This window comes from Acomys russatus, chromosome 14 (genome assembly GCF_903995435.1).
Source record: "Acomys russatus chromosome 14, mAcoRus1.1, whole genome shotgun sequence".
NCBI classification, from domain to species: Eukaryota; Metazoa; Chordata; class Mammalia; order Rodentia; family Muridae; genus Acomys; species Acomys russatus.
The window spans coordinates 13,848,311-13,870,116 of record NC_067150.1 but is presented as its reverse complement, the minus strand read 5'-3'; the positions used below and the strand labels follow the sequence as shown (position 1 = coordinate 13,870,116).

Sequence of the window (21,806 nt, the reverse complement as noted above, 5' to 3'; positions counted from 1 at the left end):
CACTTGCACACACATACTAAACAAGAAAAAAAACAACCAACCAACTACATGTAACAAAGTACTAACATTTTAAAAAATTGGAAGGCACATTGTCTTCTGGAGTTCACACACAGACACATGCACCAACACATGTCTATAAATAAATGAACACTTTTGCCACAGAAGGTGGGAAAGGCTATGGGTCTTGCAAATAGGAGTCAAACACACAAACCTCTTGCTGGATTCTATGCGGCCCTTTGCACCGTCAGGGGCAGCTGAGCAGCTTGACTTAGAAGTGATGCATTCCAGGCCCTGTAAAGCCAGGGCAGGGATCATAGTCAAGACAAAGGAAAGCAGGGTGGCTCTTGTGGGCTCCTAAAAAAACACAGTCTTCTCCTTTCCCAGCAGCTAGGGAGTTCCCACCCAGGAATGCTGCCTCCCCTGTACTCCTACACATACCGAGCTGACGTACACTGTAGGAGTTGTACCTTCCCCAGGGGAGGACCCACCCCACTCTTGTCTGGTGGTGCCAGGCTCTAAGCAACAGGTTGTCAGGTAGAATGTGGACAAAAATATTTAAAAGGATAGATGCCCAAGAGAGGCTTCTGTCTTCCTTCAAAGTCAGATTGATTAGTGTAGATATCTTGGCTTAACACCAGAGTTAAGCTTTGCTAGGGGCCGTGGTTACCCTGAGTCTTATATTTGTCTACAAGGTATTAGTCACTCTATGGTCTCTGGATAATGCCCGATGACCTTTACCAGCTATGGCAGCCATTGCTTTCCCCCTAGGGCAGGCCCTGCCCCTCCTGGGAAACCTAGCAAGGTGTGTCCTTGACACCCTCCCTGAAGTTCAGCTAGGACCAGATTATTCTGGGTTCAGTCTCAGGAACTTGCTCAGAGAAGTAAGAAGCAAAGCACAGTATAGACAGCCAGGCAGGAGCATGGGACGGGAGGGCCTGGCATGCTCCGCGCATCAATGCAGGCACCTGCTGACTCTGGCTGCTAGTCTTCTGCTCACCTATGGGCCAGGTAAGAAGGACTGGACTGGCTAGACTCTGGGAGGAAAGGAACAGGCAACATGGGAACGCTGGCTTCTGAAGCCCCTCCATGGGGCTGTCACTAGCAGCTGGGATCACAATTATAGGTAGAGGAATCCCCCCTCACAGACCCAGGGACTTCAATTTAGGTACAGCTAGGTCCCTGACATCTCATGTAACAGAACTGAAGGACAAGTCAGAGTTAACTCATGTCAGTGAGTTTATTGAATAACCAGAAATAAAATAGGAATGTGAAGAGAGACAGGTGCAGGCATTAGGAGAGGAGCATTTCAGAGTGCCTCGGCAATAGCTGTATATGTGATTTTAGGAGCTTTGGGGCTACTTTATCTGCAATATTTTGAGGTATCAGAGAAAGTCGGTATTGGTGTATTCCTTTTTCTCATCTACAGAACTTGGTCTTCAAAAGAGAGCTCGTCTTAGATGTTGCAGTTGTAGTTGAAAGAGAGCTGGTAGAGATAAAATATTTTTGGAGGAAAATCCTTTCTTATATACTGGACGCAGGAGATTGGACTTGTGGCACAGGTCACTAGCCATTTTGAAAAAATAATTCTTCCTCCTTTGTCTTTGTCTCTGACTCTCTCTGTCTCTCTCTGTCTCTGTCTGTCTGTCTGTCTGTCTGTCTCTCTCTCTCTCATTCTCTCTCTCTCTTTCTGTTTGTGTGTGTGTGTGTGTGTGTGTGTGTGTGTGTGTGTGTGTGTGTGTGTATGTTCATGTGCCCTAGCATACACCTTCCACCTTGGCAGACAGTGTCTTGTTCATCTTCTACATATGACAAGCCAGATAGTCCATGCATTTCTGGAAATGCAATTGTCTCCATAGTGCTGAGACTGCAGCCATGCACTGCTCCATCTAGCTTTATTGGGTTCTAGGAATCTAAATTCAGGCTTGTATTGAAAGTACTTTACCCACTGAGGGCACCTCTCTGGCTTCATGTTGAAGATTAAAACTATTTTAGATTATGTTTGTTTACTTATTAATTATTTATTTAGTTTTATTTATTTATTTGTGTGTGTTTCAGTGTGTGTGTGTATGTTTGTGTGCATGTGTGTGAGCACACATGGCATTATGTCATGTGGACATTAGAGGATAACTTGTAGGATTCTGTTTTCTTCTTCTGCCATGTGGGTCCTGGGGTTCAAAGTCAAATAATCATCTTTGGTGGTAAGCACCTTTAACTAGTGAGCCATCTCACAATGACACATTAACTATTTTTAGCAACCTTGTTTGTGCTATGTAGAAATGGCTGTACAGCTCCTTTTGCAGGTGATATGGTCAATTATGTGGGAAACTCCTGGGTTTCCACAGGTGTGAGACAGAAATCAGAACCACGGGAATGAGTGGGAATAGGGTGTCCTTTCCTTCATGGTGTCCCTAAAGTTTCCAAGCATGTTCTTATGCCTCAGGAACAGTCAGGACCAGGACAATATTTTCTTTCTGTTTTATGTAAATCCTCCCTTCAAATCCACTTGATAAGGCTGCATTTTCCATACAAATTTGGATGAGTTCACAAAATTGTTATTTTGTGCAGAAAATATCCTGTGGGCTCTGAGTGCATCTGATCAGGTATCCTTTGGTCATTTGCTCAACCACAACCTTATTTGATAATTTTATAGAACCCTGGGTTTCTAGCACCTAACACAGACTCTCAGGGAGGACATGGAACAACTCACAAACCCAAGCTCCTATGGAATTCTGTGATATTCTATCTGATGGGCAAGACAAATGACCACCCACATTGGAGGGACAGTGCTGAACTGGCTTTGGAGACTTTGAAGCATTGCAGATGGGGGAGTATGCCTCGACTGCACGATAGCGCTGGCTTTTAAAAACAGGGAACTGATAAGGAGCTTTATAGCTGTGATTCTTGAAAGAAGGAGAAGGCATTGCTTTCAGGGAGACTAAGTGGGAAAAAGCACAAGTCAGCACCTAGCACCAAGTCTCTTTGGGTAGATTTGGTAATAAGCTCAGTGTAGAGTTATGTGATGTAAGGGTGCATATGTGGTAGGGTAGAAATAGAAAGGCATTCTAAGAACCTTTCCTAAGACCTGTTCTTGGGCCCAAAGGATGAACTTTTCAAGTTTGTGGGTAACTTTGGCAAGTTTCCCTGGGTCATGCTGCCCTGACGATAGGAAAGGATTTTAAATGTGTGAGCACTGTAGTATACCAGGAAACACACACACACACACACACACACACACACACACACACACACACACACACGCACACACACCATGCATTGCAGAAAGAAGGTCTAAAATCCTCCAGGCTTCAGCCTGTTTCCATGCAACTCACATACTCTTCTACTTTGAGTAGGAAATTTGGACTTTCTCACCAAACCTTTCCATTATCTAAGATAGCCTGAAGGTTGTGCAAGGGGGAGCCCTCAATGCACTGGGGTACCTAAGTGTCAGTTCATTTACTCCTTGGTTGGTGCAAAGACATCTTCAAGCCTCTGAAGAGTTAGGGTCAGAAGACCTTCAGCATATTACAAAATCCAAAGGTGGTCTTGGCTTCTTTCATTTATTTTCTCCTCCTTTAACCCACTACTGAGTCAGTCACGTTGTAGCAGCCAGGGAACCCTGGAAGAGCTGTGCAGTTGTATATCTGTGTGAGGTCATCAATCACACAAGGCCCTGAATAAACAGATACTGTTTAACTGCTTTTGTCACCAGGGCTCATTCAGGGTTTGATTTTGATGGCTGTTCATTTGAGCAAGCCCATTTCTGTTTCAGGGAAGACAGGTGGCCTGGGTGATAGGCCAGTGCTGTGTGTTCCACTCCCCAGCCCCAGAATTCAGGGAAAACTGCTCAGGCCATTCCCAAGGATATTCCTAGAATCAATCCTTATACCCTTCAGAACATTTGACATAAAATACTAGAAATGAGGGGCTGAAGAGATGGCTCAGTGGTTAAACTCACTGTCTGCTCTTCCAGAAGTCTTGATTTCAATTCCCAGCACTCACATGGCAGCTCACAACCATGCATACCCTCTAATGCCCTCTTCTGACATACAGATATACATGCAGATAGAGCACTCATACATAAAATAACGATATAAATACATTTTTAAAATACTAGAAATGAATCTGATAGCCTCTGAGCATGAAATGTGAGTTTACTGCTGCCAGGCAGAGTGAAAAACCAGGCTCTGCTGATTATAGACTACTGATTAACACACTGCTTTTTCTTTCTTTCTTTCTTTCTTTTCTTTTCTTTCTTTCTTTTTTTTTTTTTTTTTCAAGACAGGGTTTCTCTGTGTAGCCTTGGCTTTCCTGGACTCATTTTGTAGACCAGGCTGGCCTTGAACTCACAGCGATCTGCCTGCCTCTGCCTCCGGAGTACAGGGATTAAAGGCATGTGCCACCATGCCTGGCAACACATGCTTCTTGTTATCAATTAGCAATTAGTGCACTTTGGACAAACCTCATCGGCTATAATATAGCCACTGGACAAAGCTAGTATATTGTAATTATTTTACTATTAATTATTATTAACTTACTTTGCTTATATTCAATGCTATCAAGTCTGTGTGCAGAAGTGAAAAATCCCATGATGTCTTATAGATTTTGGGAATATCTGTAGGACTGAGTATTGACTTGGAGTCTGAAAGGATCCCTCACATATGATGTTATCAGCAGATATTGGAGTCCTGTGGGTACCTGCTGGCATTCACAGATTCTTGTAATGTGTAATAAGAATTGGATAGGGCCTTAGTTACTTTTTTATTGCTATGAAAAAAACATCATGATCAAAGCAACTTAAGGGTCCAAGAACATCATGGCAAGGAGCATGGCATCAGGCATACATGGCAATGGAGTGGTAACTGAGAGCTTATACCTTAAGACTGAGGGAACTGGAGTGGAGTAGGCTTTTGAAGTCCCAAATCCCAAGGACATGCCTCTGTAAACAAGGCCACACATCTTAATCCTTACCAAACAGTCCCACCAACTGGAGACCAAGAATTTAAATATATGATCCTATGGGGGCCATTCTCATTCAAACCACCATAGACAGGGAAAGAGATATGAATAGTAGCAGAAGCAGAAACAGGTTATTAAGAAGAAATACACTGGCTGGGAATATGGCTCAGTGGTAAGGGTGCCTTAGCATAAGCAAGATTACTTGAGTTCAAATCCTCAGCAATTGTGTTAAAACAACATCAACAAAATAGGTATGAATATGCACAATACTCCAGCACAGTGGGACATGCGGGCAGGAGTATCACTGGGGCCTGCTGGCTGCCAGCCGAGCTTGCTGAGAGACCCTGTCTCAAAGGAATATGGCAGACAGTGATGTAATTGGATACCTAGCATCCTTTTAGGCCTGTGCAGTGCACTCAGACACACAGGTGTACACACATGCACACACAGGGAGACAGACAGAAAGATAAACAACAACAAAAATACAAAGATAGGGAAAGGAAGGAAGGAAGGAAGGAAGGAAAGAAAGAAGGAAGAAAGGAAGGAAGGAAGGACAGACAAGACCTATAAGAGAGAAACTGGTGTAGAGTTGAGAGAGAGTTTGAAACTCAAAGGCAAAGGCTGTATGAAGGATTGGCATTTTTATATACCAGTGTCTACATATGTTCCATTATATGTTTGCTATGTAGGTAGTAGTGGTCTTTCAGTATTCCTCCCCACCCAAAAAGAGGTTCCTTTTGTAACATATTACTGATTCTTTGTGAATTTCATGTTATGCACCCCAATCCCACTCATCTGCCTGTCCCTCCATATCCGCCCTCTGCTTTTGCAGGCTGCCCCCAAAAGAAAACAAATAAACAAAAATCTTGCCGTGAAAGCTGCAGTGTGTCACGTAATATAGCATTTTTTCCCATTTCTTGCAAATGCTTATTTCAGTGAGTCATTTTGGGCTGGTTCAGGCCTCTGGCTCTGCCACACTGTCAGCACTGGATCCTCACTGGCACTCCTCTCAGACATCCTCTTGTTCCCTTGCATCATGGAGATCTTGCAGCTTTGATTCCAGAGGACACACCCCTTCATATGCTCCAGAAGTTCATAGACAGTGTGGATGTTGGGGTGGGCCAACTCAAAGCTCTGGGTGTGGGACTGGGCAATAGCGGAGGTGTTCAGCCTGACAGCTCTCCCGCCTATCAGTGCAAGTTCTTTCTCAGCCATGCTATCTAGGCCAGCTCTCCAGCAGTGCCTAGGCGAGCTGCCCTGAGGTTTCTTATATACCCTACCTATGATGTAACTCTTCATGTGGCTACTCTTCTTCCATATGAACAGCTGAGAAGACTTAGCTGTGCCCAGATCATCCAGGAATTATCTCAGGTGTTTCTGCAGTTGCAGGTCTGGATCTGAATCCTACGGTACCTGAAGTATCCAGGGTCTCATGGGCCAGAACAAAAAAAAATGAGACCAAGAACATAGAAATAGAGTTGGTTTATTAAGAAAGGGGAAAGCAGTCCCAGTATTTTGAGTAGAATAGTGAGATGATGAAAAAGCATGTGGACAAGACAGCTGGGCAATGAGCCTCACGGCCTTTCATTGATCATTTACAAGGCACCTGCTTCTTCTTTACTGGTGGGTCATGAGCTTCAAGGAACATGCTCTGTTTGTTATATGCAGCCCAGGCAGAGAAGCACTTCTGGACTTTCAGGCAACTGGATTCCATCATACATTACTATTTTTATTTATAGCACCTCGTATTTAAAAATATTTATTTTTGTGTGTATGTCTTGGATTCATGCTTTGGTGCATATGTGTAGGTCAGGGGACAACTTTTGGGGGTTATGATGGTGACTCTCTTGCTGATTTTTTATGCTTCAGTGTATCATCTATAGTCTTGATTGCCTGTGAGCTTTTGGGTGAGTCTTCTTATTCGTATCTCATCTAGCAATGGTAGGATTGCAGGTGTATGTAATACTTCTGAAAAAAAAAAATCACTGGTGGGATGGCGTGTAAGGAAGGGGAACCTTTATAAACTGTGACTCCATAAAGTAAATTACACAATATTAAAGGGTCAATAAGAAGGAAAAAAGTGAAGAATCAAGGTTATAGGACTGAGGTGGGGAGAGGTGACTTTTACAATAGAGTAGGGTTATAGAGAAGCAAGCTACTGTTGTAATCGACCTACACTAATTCATCTTATCTTGGTTAAGTTGTTGGCACACCTGGATAGATAGGTGTTTTCTCTTATCATTTTGGCTTTCTTCTTGGAGAAACTGAGGTTCAGTGAAGTGAGTTGAGGCAAACCAGGAAAGGACTCAGAGTTCCAGGACTTGCATTCCTGTTATCATGGATGAGTGAGTGTGACGGACTGTGAATTTCTTTGGGCTGTGGATGTTTATTAGTGTTGTGTCTATGGGTATGTATGTACGTGCAATAGGTAGTAGACTATGTGTGTATTTGAGTATATGAGTGTTTGCAGAATATGTTATACACCTGAAAAAAAATCACTGGTGGGATGGTGTGTTTGGAGTGTTTGACTGAGACTACGTACTTGTGGGTGTCTGTGTGGATTAGACTGTGTATGACAATATTTGTGTGCTTAAGTGAAAGTGTGTGTATGAGTTTCTGTCAGCATATCCCTGTCTGAAGACTTATGTCTGTGGATGTAAGTATTGTACAAACCTATGTTTGTGTCTGCATGAATGTTGTTACAGGTGCAGACCTGAGCCTGTGCTGAAATGTCCAACTCCTTATGTTCCAAGGCTATAAGCACATAATGATAAATAGAAATAGACACAGTTTACTTTTCTTAAAAAAAAGGAATGCGTTTCCAGAATAGGAGTAGGTTAGTGAGCTAAGGAAAGAGCCTAAAACACTGGGCAGTGACTCTTATGGCCCTTTAAAGGACATTTACATAGCAATTGCCTCTTCTGACCTTTTCTTCAGCTTGGCCCATTTGCTATATGAAGGCCAGGTGGAGTAGGCTTCCAGTTTTTCTCTGCCAATGGCTTCCATTATATGTCAAACTTGTTGCTTTCTCCAGTCTCTATTCTCCCATACCAATGTGTGTGTGTTGTGCAGTAAGTTCCTTTCTCCTCAGTTTTCACTCCTGATAGAATACCTTCACTTTGCAAATGTGAAGAGTCAGCCTTTAACTCTTTCCTTCCAGGGCAGGCAGCAGGACAAGGAGCTACTTTTACTTAGATCTCCAAGACCCCAGTCATCTTTGTGGATTTAGGATGAGCCAGCAAGATGGAAGACTGGGCAAAAAAAAAGTAGCCCTGTTTATTGTTTTCAGGAAGCAGGTGGGTTTAGCACATTCAGGGCTCTCTGAGCCCCTCCTCATCTGTGCCTGGAGGCTGCCCAGGCTGGTCTGACCTCATGCTTCTGTGGATCTGGACTTTTTTACTGAAGAAACAAACCCTGCAAGGCTGCAGAATGATAGAGTGGATGGGCTGGCTCTTGGGAGTCCCTGCACACTCCTGCTCTTTCTTAACTATCCTCATGAGTTTCACCTGCTTGCATTTATCTCTTTCTGAGATCTGTGCTGGATTTTTTTTTTATCACAAGTGTTTTAATTCTAGCACCCTAACCCACTCCTAAAACTCACTTGTTCCCACAATTATCAGCTTTCCGCAGTATCCACCAGGACATGGGTCCAGGATGCTCTCGGACACCATAATCCCAAGCTGATAAAGTGTTCTGTAAATAGTTGTTAGAAAGTGTTGTTTAAGGACTAATAAAGACAAATGCATGTACAGTTTCAGCAAAAGTACACTTTAAAAAATGTTTTATTCTATAGTTGTTTAAATACAAAGGATGGGGAGGGGCCCATACAAGAGAGTCATAGATACAGAGAGAAATGTTGCATGTTTTCTCTCAAATAGAGAGTGTGACCTTAAATATAAATATATGGATATGTCTGAGAATGCATGGTGAATTATGCAAAGGTAGGAAGAGTTTTAATATATAAGCATTATATATGTATTGATATATAATGTATACATATATATATATATATATATATATATATATATATATATATATATGTATATATATCAATATATGCACATTTGTGCATATACATATGTGAAAGAGCAAGGAGTACTACTTTGGACCAGCAGGAAGAGGGAGAGGGGAAAAAAGTGAGGGCAATGTGGAATAAATTGTAGCTAATTATGAAATATAAATGCATGCAACAAAAATCATTATTAAGAAAAAAAAAGCAACAGAAAAAAAAAGACAAAGATACAAATGGCTTTTGAAAAGAAAGCATGTTCTGATTCTGGCTCTCCCTCCAACCATTTTGACAATTTCTTACCAATGACTCTCCTTCCCAAAAAATAAAAACGAACAGCTCTATTCCTTGATAAGCACTATATTAAAGAAACTCACGATAATGACAGCTGACACTGGAGAGGTGGATAAGAATGCTAGTGCTCTTCCAGAGGCTCCAAGTTTTGTTCCCAATATCCACATCAGGAAGTTTAGAATTTCCTGTAACTCAAGAGCAAAAGGGAACCAGCACCCTCTTCTGGCCTTGTGTGCACATAACCTCACACTGACATGCACATATATGCAAAATTATAAATAAAATATAATCCTTTGTAAAAGATAGTAAACAGAAAGCATGCTTTTAAATCTATTCTTCTTGACCATATAATTCCAAAAATCACAGTATTAAGGTCTCCTACATATATTTTTGATAGTTTATTTATAGCTGTCTATAAAATCAAAGCAATCTAAATTGTTGAACTATATTGAACCTTAATAATCCATTTGGATGAAAAGGTACAATCAATTATGACAATTATCCCAGTGACAACAGCATGTACCTGATTATGTCTTCACTTTCAATTCAAGCAAAACAACTCTAAGATTCCCAGAAGTAGAGATTCTAACTCAAGATACTTGTGATGATCTCCCAGTGATAACTTCATACTGAAAAGAAGCAAAGAGATAGATTGTAGGAGACTGCTAGCAGAGGATAGCCTGTGATGAGAGATTCAATAAAGTACAACAGTTTCTGGAGACTGAGATCCTTGGTAAGAAATGTATTGAATGTGGCAACAAAATTTGTCTATGTATATGGTACAACTTGAAGGCATTCTTTTTTTTAAAGTTTTTAAAAATATATTTTATTAATTTATTCATATTACATCTCAATTGTTATCCCATCCCTTGTATCCTCCCATTCTTCCCTCCCTCCCTTGTTCCCCTTACTCCCCTCCCCTATGACTGTGACTGAGGGAGACCTCCTTCCCTTGTACATGCTCATAGGGTATCAAGTCTATTGTTGGTGGCCTGCTATCCTTCCTCTGAGTGCCACCAGGCTTCCCCATCCAGGGGATGCAGTCAAATATGGGGCACCGGAGTTCCTGTGAAAGTCAGACCCCACTCTTCATTCAACTGTGAAGAACGTCCTGTCCATCGGATAGATCTGAGTAGGGGTTCGAGTTTACTGCACGTATTGTTCTTGGCTGATGCCATAGTTTGCGCAGGACCGCTGGGCCAAGATCCTCCCATCATAATGTTCTTATAGGTTTCTAGGACCCTCTGGATCCTTCTATGTCCCCATTCTCCCATGCTTCTCTCACCTAGAGTCCTAATAGCATGTCCTCCCCTCTGACCCACTTTCCTGGTGAGTGAAGACTTTCATGGCACATGCCCCTTAGGCTAGTGTCCAGATATAAGTGAGTATATACCATTTGACTCTTTCTGCTTCTGGGTTAACTCACTCATTATGATCATTTCTAGTTCAATCCATTTGTCCACAAATTTCAGGAATTCCTTGTTTTTAATAACTGAGTAGTATTCCATGGTGTAAATGTACCACAGTTTCTTTATCCATTCTTCTACTGAAGGACACTTGGGCTGTTTCCATGTTCTGGCTATTACAAATGAGGATACTATGAACATGGTTGAGCAAATGTTCTTGTGTGCTGGAGAATCATCTGGGTGAGTGGAATAGCTGGGTCATGAGGAAACATTATTCCCAGTTTTCTGAGATACCACCAGATAGATTTCCAAAGTGGCTGTACTAGTTTGCATTCCCACCAGCAATGAAGGAGTGTTCCTCTCTCTCCACATCCTCACCAGCATGTGGTATCACTTGAATTTTTGATCTTAGCCATTCTGATGAGTGTAAGATGGAATCTCAGAGTTGTTTTGATTTGCATTTCCCTGATGACTAAGGAGGTTGAGCATTTCTTTAAGTGTTTCTCAGCCATTTAATATTCCTCTGTTGAGAATTCTCTGTTTAGTTCCAAGCCCCATTTCTCAATTGCGTTATTTGGTTTGGTGGTGTTTAGTTTCTTGAGTTCTTTATATATTTGGATATTAGACCTTTGTCAGATGTAGGGTTGGTGAAGATCTTTTCCCAGTCTGTAGGCTGTCTCTTTGTTCTCTGGACAGTGTCTCCTGCCTTACAGAAGCTTCTCAGCCTCATGAGGTCCCACTTATTAATTGTTGACCTTAAGGCCTGGGCTGTTGAAGGTCTGTTCAGGAAGTTGTCTCCTGTGACAATGTGTTCCAGGCTCTTCCCCACTTTTTCTTCTAACTGATTTAGTGTCTCTGATTTTATGTTGAGGTCGTTGATCCACTTGGACTTGAGTTATGTGCATGGTGACAAATATAGGTCTAATTGCATTTTTTTTTACACATAGCTATCCAGTTAGACCAGCACCATTTGTTGAAGATGCAATCCCTTTCCCATTGAATAGATTTGGCTTCTTTGTAAAAAATCAAGTGACCATATGTGTGTGGATTCATATCTGGGTCTTTGATTCTATTCCACTGATCAACCAGCTTATTGATGTGCCAGTACCATGCTGTTTTAATTAGTGCTGTTTTATAGTACAGCTTGAGATCAGGTATGGAGATTCCTCTGGAGGATCTTTTATTGTACAATATTGTTTTAGTTATTCTGGGCTAATTGTTTTTTCCATATGAAGTTGAAAATTGAACTTTCAATGTCTTTAAAAAATTGTGTGGGTATTTTGATAGGGATTGCCTTGAATCTGTAAATCGCTTTTGGTAGGATGGCCATTTTTACTATGTTAATTCTCCCAGTCCATGAGTAAAGATGATCATTCCATCTTCAGATGTCATCTTCAATCTCTTTCTTCAGAGTTTTGAAATTTTTTCAAACACATCCTTCACTTGCTTAGTTAGAGTAAGTCCTAAATATTTTATATTGCTTGTGGCTAACGTGAAGGGTGTAGTTTTCCTAATTTCTTCGTCTGCATGATTGTCATTTGTATATAGGAAGGCTACAGACTTTTTTGAGTTAATTTTGTATCCAGCCAATTTGCTGAAGGTGTTTATCAGCTGTAGGAGTTCTCTGGTGGAATTTTGGGGGTCACTTACGTACACTATGATATCATCTGCAAATAGGGATAATTTGACTTCCTCCTTTCCCATTTGGATATCCTTGATCTCCTTTTGTTGTCTTATTGCTCTGGCTAGAACTTCAAGAACTATATTGAAGAGATATGGAGAGAGTGGGCGGCCTTGCCTTGTTCCCGATTTTAGAAGAATTTCCTTGAGTATCTCACCATTTACTTTGATTTTGGCTATTGGCTTGTTGTATATAGCCTTTATTATGTTGAGGACAGTGCTTTGTATCCCCAGTCTCTCTAAAACTTTAATCATGAATGGGTGTTGGATTTTCTCAAATGCTTTCTCTGCATCTAAAGAGATGATCATGTGGTTTTTTATTTTCAGTTTGTTTATATGGTGGATTACATTGATGGATTTTCATATATTAAATCATCCCTGCATGCCTGGAATGAAGCCTACTTGGTCATGATGAATGATATCTTTGGTGTGTTCTTGTATTCGTTTTGCAAGTATTTTATTTAGTATTTTTGCATCGATGTTCATAAGAGAAATTGGTCTGAAATTCTCTTTCTATTTGAGTCTTTGTGAGGTTTGGTATCAATGTGACTATGGCCTCATAGAATGAATTTGGTAATGTTCCATCCATTTCTATCTTTCGGAGTAGCTTGAAGAGTATCGGTATTAGCACATCCTTGAAGGTCTGGTAGAATCTGTACTGAAACCATCTGACCCTGGGTTTTTTATGGTTGGGAGACCATCGATGATTGCTTCTATTTCTGTAGGGGAAATGAGACTATTTAGCTTGTTTATCTGTTCTTCACTCAGTTTTGGCAAGTGAAATTGACCAAGAAAATTGTCCATTTCCCTTAGATTTTCAAATTTTGTGGCATATATGCCTTTGAAGTAGGATTTCATGATTCTCTGTATACCTTCAGTGTCAGTTGTTATGTCTGTCTTTTCATTTCTGATTTTGTTAATGTGGCTACTGTCTCTCTGCCTTTTAGTTAGTTTGGTAATGGTCTGTCTATCTTCTTTTCTCAAACAACCAGCTCTTGGTTTTGTTGATTCTTTGGACGGTTTTCTTAGTTTCTAATTTATTAATTTCAGCCCTGAGTTTCATTATTTCCAGACGTCTACTCCTCTTGGGTGTTTCTGCTTCTTTTTTTTTTTTTTTTCTAGTGCTTCAGCTGTATCGTTAAGTTGCTTATGTGGGATATTTCCAATTTCTTTTTAAAGGCACTTAGTGCTATGAATTTTCCTCTTAGCACTGCTTTCAATGTATCCCACAAATTTGGGTATGTAGTTTCTTCATTTTCATTGAATTTCAGGAAGTCTTTAATTTTTTTCCTTTATTTCTTCCTTGACCCAGGTTTCATTAAGTAGAGAGTTGTTTAGTTTTCATGTATGTGTAGGCTTTTTGTTATTTTTGTTGTTGTTGAAGTGCAGCCTAAGGCCATGGTGATCTGATAGGATACAAGGTATCATTTCAATCCTCTTGTATCTGTTGAGGCTTGCTTTGTGACCTACTATGTGATCAATTTTTGGAGAAGGTTCCATGGGGTGCAGAGAAGAAAGTATATTCCTTTTTGTTTGGGTGAAAATTTCTGTAGATATCTGTTAGATCCATTTGATTCATAGCATTGGTTAATGTTATTTCTTAGCTTAGTTTCTGTTTCAGTGACCTATCCTTCATTGAGAACAGGGTGTTGAAGTCTCCCACTATTATTGTGTGGGGATCGATGTGTGGTTTAAACTTTGTTAATATATCTTTTACAAATGTGTGTGCCCTTGTACTGGGAGTGTAGATGTTCAGAATTGTGATGTCATCTTGGTTGATTTTCCCTTTGATGAGTATGAAGTGTCCTTCCTCATCCCTTTTGATTAATTTTGGGTGAAAGTCTATTTTGTTAGATATTAAAATGGCTACATCTGCTTGCTTCTTCTGACCATTTTCTTGGAATATTTTTCCAGCCTTTCACCCTGAGGTAATGCCTTTCATTATGGGTGAGATGTGTTTCTTGAATGCAGAAGAATGTTGGATCTTGTTTATGCATCCATTCATTTAGTCTGTGTCTTTTTATTGGAGAATTGAGACCCTTGATGTTGGGAAATATTAATGACCAGTGACTGTTAAGAGTCTTAATTTTGGTGTTGGTTCCAGTAGAGAGTTTGTTTGGTTGTGTTTTTATGATGGTGTAGTTATCTATTTCCTGTGTAGTTTTGGTTGTAGCTTGTCCTTTTGGGGTGGAGTTTTCCTTCTAGTACCTTCTGTAAGGCTGAATTTGTGGATAGGTACTGTTTGAATTTGATTTTGTCGTGGAATATTTTGTTTTCTTCATCAATGATTATTGATAATTTTGCTGGGTAAAGTAGTCTGGCCTGGCATCTGTGGTCTCTTAGGGTTTGCAGGATCTCTGTCCAGACCCTTCTGGCTTTTATGGTCTCTGCTGAGAAGTCGGGTGTAATTCTGATAGCTTTGTCATTAAATATTTTTTGGCCCTTTTCCCTTGCAGCTTTTAATATTTTTTCTTTGTTTTGTATATTTTGTGTTTTGATTATTATGTGACAGGAAGTTTTTCTTTTCTGGTCAATTCTATTTGGTGTTCTGTAGGCCTCCTCTTGTATGTTTATAGGCATCTCTTTCTTTAGATTGGGGATGTTTTCTTCTATGATTTTGTTGAGAATATTTTCTGGACCTTGGAGTGTGGTATCTTCTCTTTCATCAATGCCTATTATCCTCAGATTTCTTCTTTTCATGGTGTCCTTGATTTCTTGGATGTTTTTTGTCAGGATTTTTCCAGGTTTAGCATTTTCTTTAATGGTTGCTTCAAGATCTATGATTGTATCTTCTAGACCTGAGATTCATTCCTCCATCTCTTGGATTCTGTTAGACAGGCTCACCCTTGTGTTGCTCACCTTCCTCTCTGAGCTCTCACATTCCCGTTTTTCTTCTGTCTGTGTGTTTATCATTGAGTCAATTTTCATCGTCAGATCTTGAACTGTTTTATTGATTTCTTTCATCTGATTGTTTGTATATTCCTGAGTTTCTACCATTGCCTCTTTATAGGCCTTCAGAGCTTGAAGAGTTTGACTGATTTCCTTCATCTGGTTGTTTGTATTTTCCTGTATTTTTTCCAGTGCCTCTCTATAGGCTTCTTTTATGTCTTCCACCTGTTTGGCTCCATATTCCTGCATTTGATTATGAATTTTATTTGTTTCCTTCATTACCATCCTCATTGCTAAGGATCTGAGGTCATTTTCTTGTATTTCCATTCTGTGTGTATTCTCTCGGTTGTTTTCTTTGGGATCGCTGGGATATGGAGAGGCCATATTGTTTTGGGGTTGTTTTTGTATGATTTTACGCTGTCCTTTAGTCATGTTGCCATCTCTGTTTTTGGTAGGTAGCTTCCAGAGTTGGGTGGAGGGATTCTGAGGATAGATTCACCCGTTTTCTCACAATTTCCCTGGGCCAGAAGCTCTGATGCTTCACTGGTCTGGATGGCAGGAGGACAGCCCTGTAGTTTGGGTCTCTCACAGGCAGTGATCCCCAGCTCCACTGTATTTGTCCTTGGTCTCAGGATGTGCACTAGGCCAAGCCAAAGTGTCCACAGCTTTCTGGGTCCCTTTGTGGCACCAGAGATCTCCAGGGCCTGAAGCAGGTTGGGCGAAGGGGGTCTGATGGCCACTCTACTCCCAGTCTCCCCGAGATTTCCTTAGTCCTGGAGCTCTGATGCTCTGCTAGTCTGTGGTTCCTGGTAGCGTTCGAGATCCAGACCATTTGCAGAGTCCAGGTTAGTGTCATGCGGCCCAAACCGCACACACACTGAGTCCAATTAACATCTATGGACCCAACCTGAGCGTTGAGTCAGTTTGCTTCTTTGGACCCAAATGGGTCTTGGGCCTAATCCACACCCTTAGTCCAGTTAGCACTGAGTCCAACCAGGGTCACGGGCCCAAATTACACACTGAGCTAGGCGAGTTCAGCCATATTCTCAGGGCTGGGATCATGCGCCAAGCTCAGCTAGAGTCTCAGGGCTGGGACCACTAGGGACTCTGTGCTCAAACTAAGTGCCCAGTTCAGCTAGGGATTCTGTGCCCAAACAGCACGCCAAGCTTAGCTAGGGACTCTGGGTCCAAACTGCACACCAAGTCTAGCAGAGTCTCAGGGCTGGGACCATGCACCAAGTTCACCTGGGGAGTCTGCTCCCAAACTACGCACCGCGTCCAGTTTGGATCAGGGTGCAAGCTGTGCGCTGAGTTGAGATTGGATTGTGGGGCTCAAATCTTGCAAAGTCCCCTCTCCTGCAGCAATTCCCACCAGTCACCACACCAATCTCCTCTGCTGGAGGGTTCTCAAGCACAAACCTCAGCTGCTGCTGCTGCCACTCTAGTCCAAGAACATCCGTGTTCCTCCCATGTGCATGGGTATGCAGGTTTTATATATTTTGGTACTCTTAAACTGTGGAGTACTCCCACTGTAGTGGGTTGGGGAGCTTGGTGTTCCTGGTTAAGAATTCCATGCAATTCCCTGAATTGTTTAGTGGAGCTTCCAAACACAGTCCACACTGCTCTCTGACATCTTGAATCCTCCCACAAGTTTAGTTTTTAATCAGATTCCTGGTTGCCTGGTTGTATCAAAGCTTCCAGGCTGGCCTGTGGGCATCAGACAGACACCCGTAGAGCTCTGACTAGCAATTCCTCAGCTTCAGAATTGAGCCTGGAGACCAGAAGAACCACCCCTTTTATGATCGGAGGTTCCCCTGACTGGGGTTCTGACTGGGTCTTCTGTGGTGTGCATATCCAGGTTTCCAGGATGACTTGTGGACCGCTCACAGCTCCTGGAAGAGATCTGACTAGCAATCCTTGAAGGCATTCTTAATTAGTATGTAAAAAGATTATGGGTACAATCAATCTCCATATCTGTGGTCTCTGTATCATTGTATTCAATCAACAATGGATGGAAAGTGTTTAGGAAAAAATGTACTTATTGTAAATAAATATGGAGGATATTCCCTTGTCTTTAGTGGCTGATAAACACTGTATAGCAATTGTTTCCATAGTATTTACACTATACTTTCCAAAAGTAATATAAAAATAAAGTTACAGAAGGGTATCTGGATTTTATATAAAAAACTATACCATTAAAATTTTTATTACTTTTTACATGTATGTATGCATATGTGTATGCACATGTGTGTTTGTGCATCTGTGTGCGCACATGTATGTTTGTACATGTGTGTGTGGGTGTGCTTACACATATATGTGTATATGAGTGCAATGCCCACAGAGGCTGTGAGATTTGGTCCGGTTGCCTGGAACTGGAGTCACTGGAGGTTATAAGCCACCTAAAGTTGGCGGTAGGAACTGAAGCCCTGTGCAAGAGCAGTAAGACTCCCTAACCACTGACCTATCTATCCCGCCTCCAAACTTCTGCATCCTATACAAAGAACTTGAGGATCTGTAGATATTGATATTTGCAGGAGCCCCTGCAATGTGATATTTTAATATATGTATTTGCATATATATACATAATCACCAAATGACATACTTAGTCAATGCCTCTGTCATCATATCCCTGTAGCATTTTAACATCTCCTGAACATTTAAAATTACTCTCTTCCCAATTTTAAAATATGCAAGATATTGTTATATATAGTCACTATGTTGAACAGTGTTTTTTTTTGTTTGTTTTGGGAGACAGGATTGTGTGTGTGTGTGTGTGTGTGTGTGTGTGCACATGCGCATACTCTGAAAATCACTGTAACTTATTTTGTCTTCAAACTCAGAAAAATTGTCCTGCATTAGCTCTCTGTGCTGGATTACATATGTGAGCTGTGGTCTTAGTTACTTTTCTATTGCTATGATTTGACACCATGTCTGAGGCAACTTATAAGAATATGTTTCAGAAGGTTGGAGTCAATGATGGTGAAACCAGGGCATGGCAGTGGTGCTTATTTTTATTGATGCTGCTTACAACCTACTGAGCTGTTTATTTCCTTATTTCTGATGCAGGAGTTCAAATGTTTTAGCCTAAACCAATCTCACTACAGAAGGGGTTTCTCAGTCCCAATATAAGCAGTCATGTATATGGATCTGAGTAACTCACGTTAGGGGGGTATTGAGTGGGGAGCTGTCCTTGTGTTCGTCAGATGTGGGACTTCATCATGAGTCCTCTACTCACTATAAGGTAGTGGCATCCAAAGTCCTAGTCACAACAACCAACGGAGTTTTCAGATATTTTCAGATGTGCCATGGCTCATTACCTGGCACACAGGCAAATATGTGTCTTATGAAGAAATGAAAGTACAACTCACTAGGTGTCAGTGGCTTAGAGCAGAAAGACAGCTGCATACTGTCATCCTCATCAGCCTGAGGCTTCCCTTATTATGTTAGGAACCTCAATTTAAGTGAAACTGGATTCTAGCCTTCCCTAAAGAAAAAAGTGTCAGGAATAGCTAGTTTGAAACAGAATTGGAGACTTATTAAAGATATTTCAGTAAAGACATTAAATGTGAAGAATAAGAAAAGAATGAGGCACTCAGTGAGGAAATTAAGACATATTCACTTATGAGAACATGCTCTTTTGAGGGATAGTTTTCAAGGGACAGTAATTATCCCTATATAGCATTTTAGTGGTTCTCAAATTCTATCGCAAAAGGCTATTAAGAAATATTTTTTTCCTTGCCTGTCTCTCTTTTTTTGAGTGGAATTATAAAATGTCTCCTGGGGTGCCTTGGGTGGGATTATAGTCTGACAAAGCTAAACCAGGAGTCACTTGGGCTGCACAAGGCCTTACGATGTGGTTTAAAGTAAATGGGATTTCTGGTAACAATCCTAATAAATTTCAGAGTTTCCGGGAGAAAGGTCTTAAACAATTGTTAATTGTGCTGGAATTTCCCCTGCTTTGATGGTTAGAGGATTCAACCACACACCTGAGTAAAGGATTCTTTCCTTTTTCTGTCTGTATAATTATCCCCATCTTTCTCTTGCCTAAGGAAGGGCTGTTCATCACTGCTTTATTCTCTAAAGATTTCATAGATGCTAACTTTCTTCACCTTAGGCCCCAAAGCAAACTACAAACTCCTTCAACTGCAGGACTATCTATGACAACAAACAAAAACAAACAAATAAAATTATAACTTCAGAGAGACCTAAAACAAATCTAATCCTTAGCTTCCCTGAAATCTGTTTTTAAAATTTTATTAAATATTCATTTATTCATTTCCATCTCAATCGCAGCCCCTCTTCCACTCTTCCCAGTCCCATCCACCCACCCTTTACCCTCTTCCCTTCTCCTCAGAATAGGGGAGAGTGCCCCCTACAAACACACCACAGCACTTTAAATTGCATCAGGACTAAGAGCATCCTCCTCCACTAGGGTCAGACAGGCAACCTGTCAGATACAGCTTCTGTTCCACTTGCTAGGGTACCCACATCAAGACCAAGCTGTCCATCAGTTACATTTGTGTTATGGGCCTAGGTCAAGTCCATGCATGCTTTTTTGGTTTGTACTTCAGTCTCTGTAAGCCACTATGGGCCAGGTTAGTTGATACTGTCAATCTTCTTGAGGAGTTCTTGTCCCCTCCAGGACCTTTTATCCTTCACCTGACTCCCACAAGATTCCCAGAGCTCTGCCTAATGTTTGGCTGTGAGTCTCAGTATCTGTTCCAATCCACTGCTAGGTGGAGCTTCTCAGAAAACATTCATGCTAGGTTCTTGTCTGCAAGTAGAACAGAGCATCATTAATAGTGTCAGGGGTTGACTCTCTCCTATGGGTTGGGTGTCAGGTTGGGCCAGTCATTGGTTAGGTATTCCCTTATTCTTTGCTCCATTTTTATTCCTGCACATCCTGTAGGCAGACTGTTCCCTGGGATTTATAGAGAAATATCCACCTTTCTCAGCTCTCCCTTTGCAAATTTCTCTGTAAGATTAACTGCCTTTAGATAATGAAGGGGTGAGGCCTCATGGGCCTGTCACAGATTCACAAAGACACTTGAGAGGTCCTATGTGCCTCAGTTTTACTCAGGCAAGAACAGCTGCTGTGAGTTTATGTGGGTCCCACTTAAGTCATGTCCAGAAAACTCAGTTTCACCTTGGTCATCTCCAGCCTCTGGTTCTTACATTCTTTCTTCTCCTCTTTTATAATATTCCTTTGGGAGGGAGGGTGTGTTTGATGTGGTATTAATCCTGAGATTCACAGGAAATAACAAACTATTCCATTTTGGGTCAAATTTGAAGTAAGCTTTATTAACTATTAAATACTGATGAAGAGATGGATTTTCATCAGGTCCACTCCTTTGAATTCCCCAGCTAGGTGGGCCCCAAGACACATGTTGCAGGGGTTTATGAACACAAACCCATAGGTTACATTACTATCACATGAGGCTTTTGTTTTATTCCAGGAACTACAACTCCCAGCATCCCAAGAGGTTACCTGGTACTTAGGGAGTTGGGCTTTGCAGGTTAATTTTGGATATTACAGTTGAAGTCTCTTTTACGTCTGAGAACTCTACAGAAACTTATTTTCTACAATTCGACCAGTTGTGTGTATTTACATTAATTATCATCTACTGCACAAAATGCTTCTCATCTGATTCTCATAAGACAGGGTCTCTTACTGAAACTTGAAACTTGAGCTAGACTGGTAACCAGCAATCCCCAATGGTACTCCTTTTTCTCACTAACCTGTGTACTGCTAGGATTACAGATGTGTGCGTGGCTTCACCTGACTTTTGCTATGGTCCCTTGAACTTAAATAGGTCCTCATGCTCTTGAAACCACTGTTTTTATCCACTGACCCATTGCTCCAGCCCCATGAGTATAGGGTTTTCCCCCTCCTTTTCTATGTTTCAAGTGTGTTTGTATGCATGTGTACAAGTATGTATATGCTTGTTTTGTGCATTTGTCTGTATGTGCATGTGGAGGCCTGAGGTTAATGTCAGGAATCATCCTCAATCCCTTTACTACCTCATTCATTGAGAAACCCCATCGACTCCAGAGGCCTTCAATATGGCTAGTCTTCCTGGCAAGATTTCAATGAGTAGCCCTGTCTCTATCTTCTGGGATGGAATTATAAGCAGGCACTGAGTCATCGCCCTAATGATAGTTTTTCTTTTCTTTTCTTTTCTTTTTCCTTTCTTTTTTATGTGAGAGAATTAACTATATAAATACACTTCCCAGCAAAGTCTAATAAAAATTTCAGGCAATCATGTACTATGAATGTACCCAGAAATCAAGGATTTCTTCTATTGTATGTTCAACCTGTTACAAACTGCTTACTTTGAAAATGTTTTAATACTTGAGAATTTCATACACGTAAACTATGTATTTTGATCATATTCACCCTTCACTGCTGCCTCCAATTCCTCCCAGACTTTTCTATCATGATCCTTCCCAACTTCCTGTCTTTTCCTTTGTAAATAATCATTTTATATTACATTTATATTTATTTTTGTGTTTATATATTTAGTATCTGTGTGTGTGTGTCCCAATGTTCATGTGGAGGTCAGAGGACAATT

The 21,806-nt window shown here is 41.0% G+C and overlaps 1 protein-coding gene across 1 annotated transcript in view; it reads left to right on the top strand.

The window, feature by feature from the left end:
- Nucleotides 1–21,806, top strand: part of LOC127198736 (mucin-16-like) — a 234,353-nt gene that overhangs the window by 42,390 nt on the left and 170,157 nt on the right.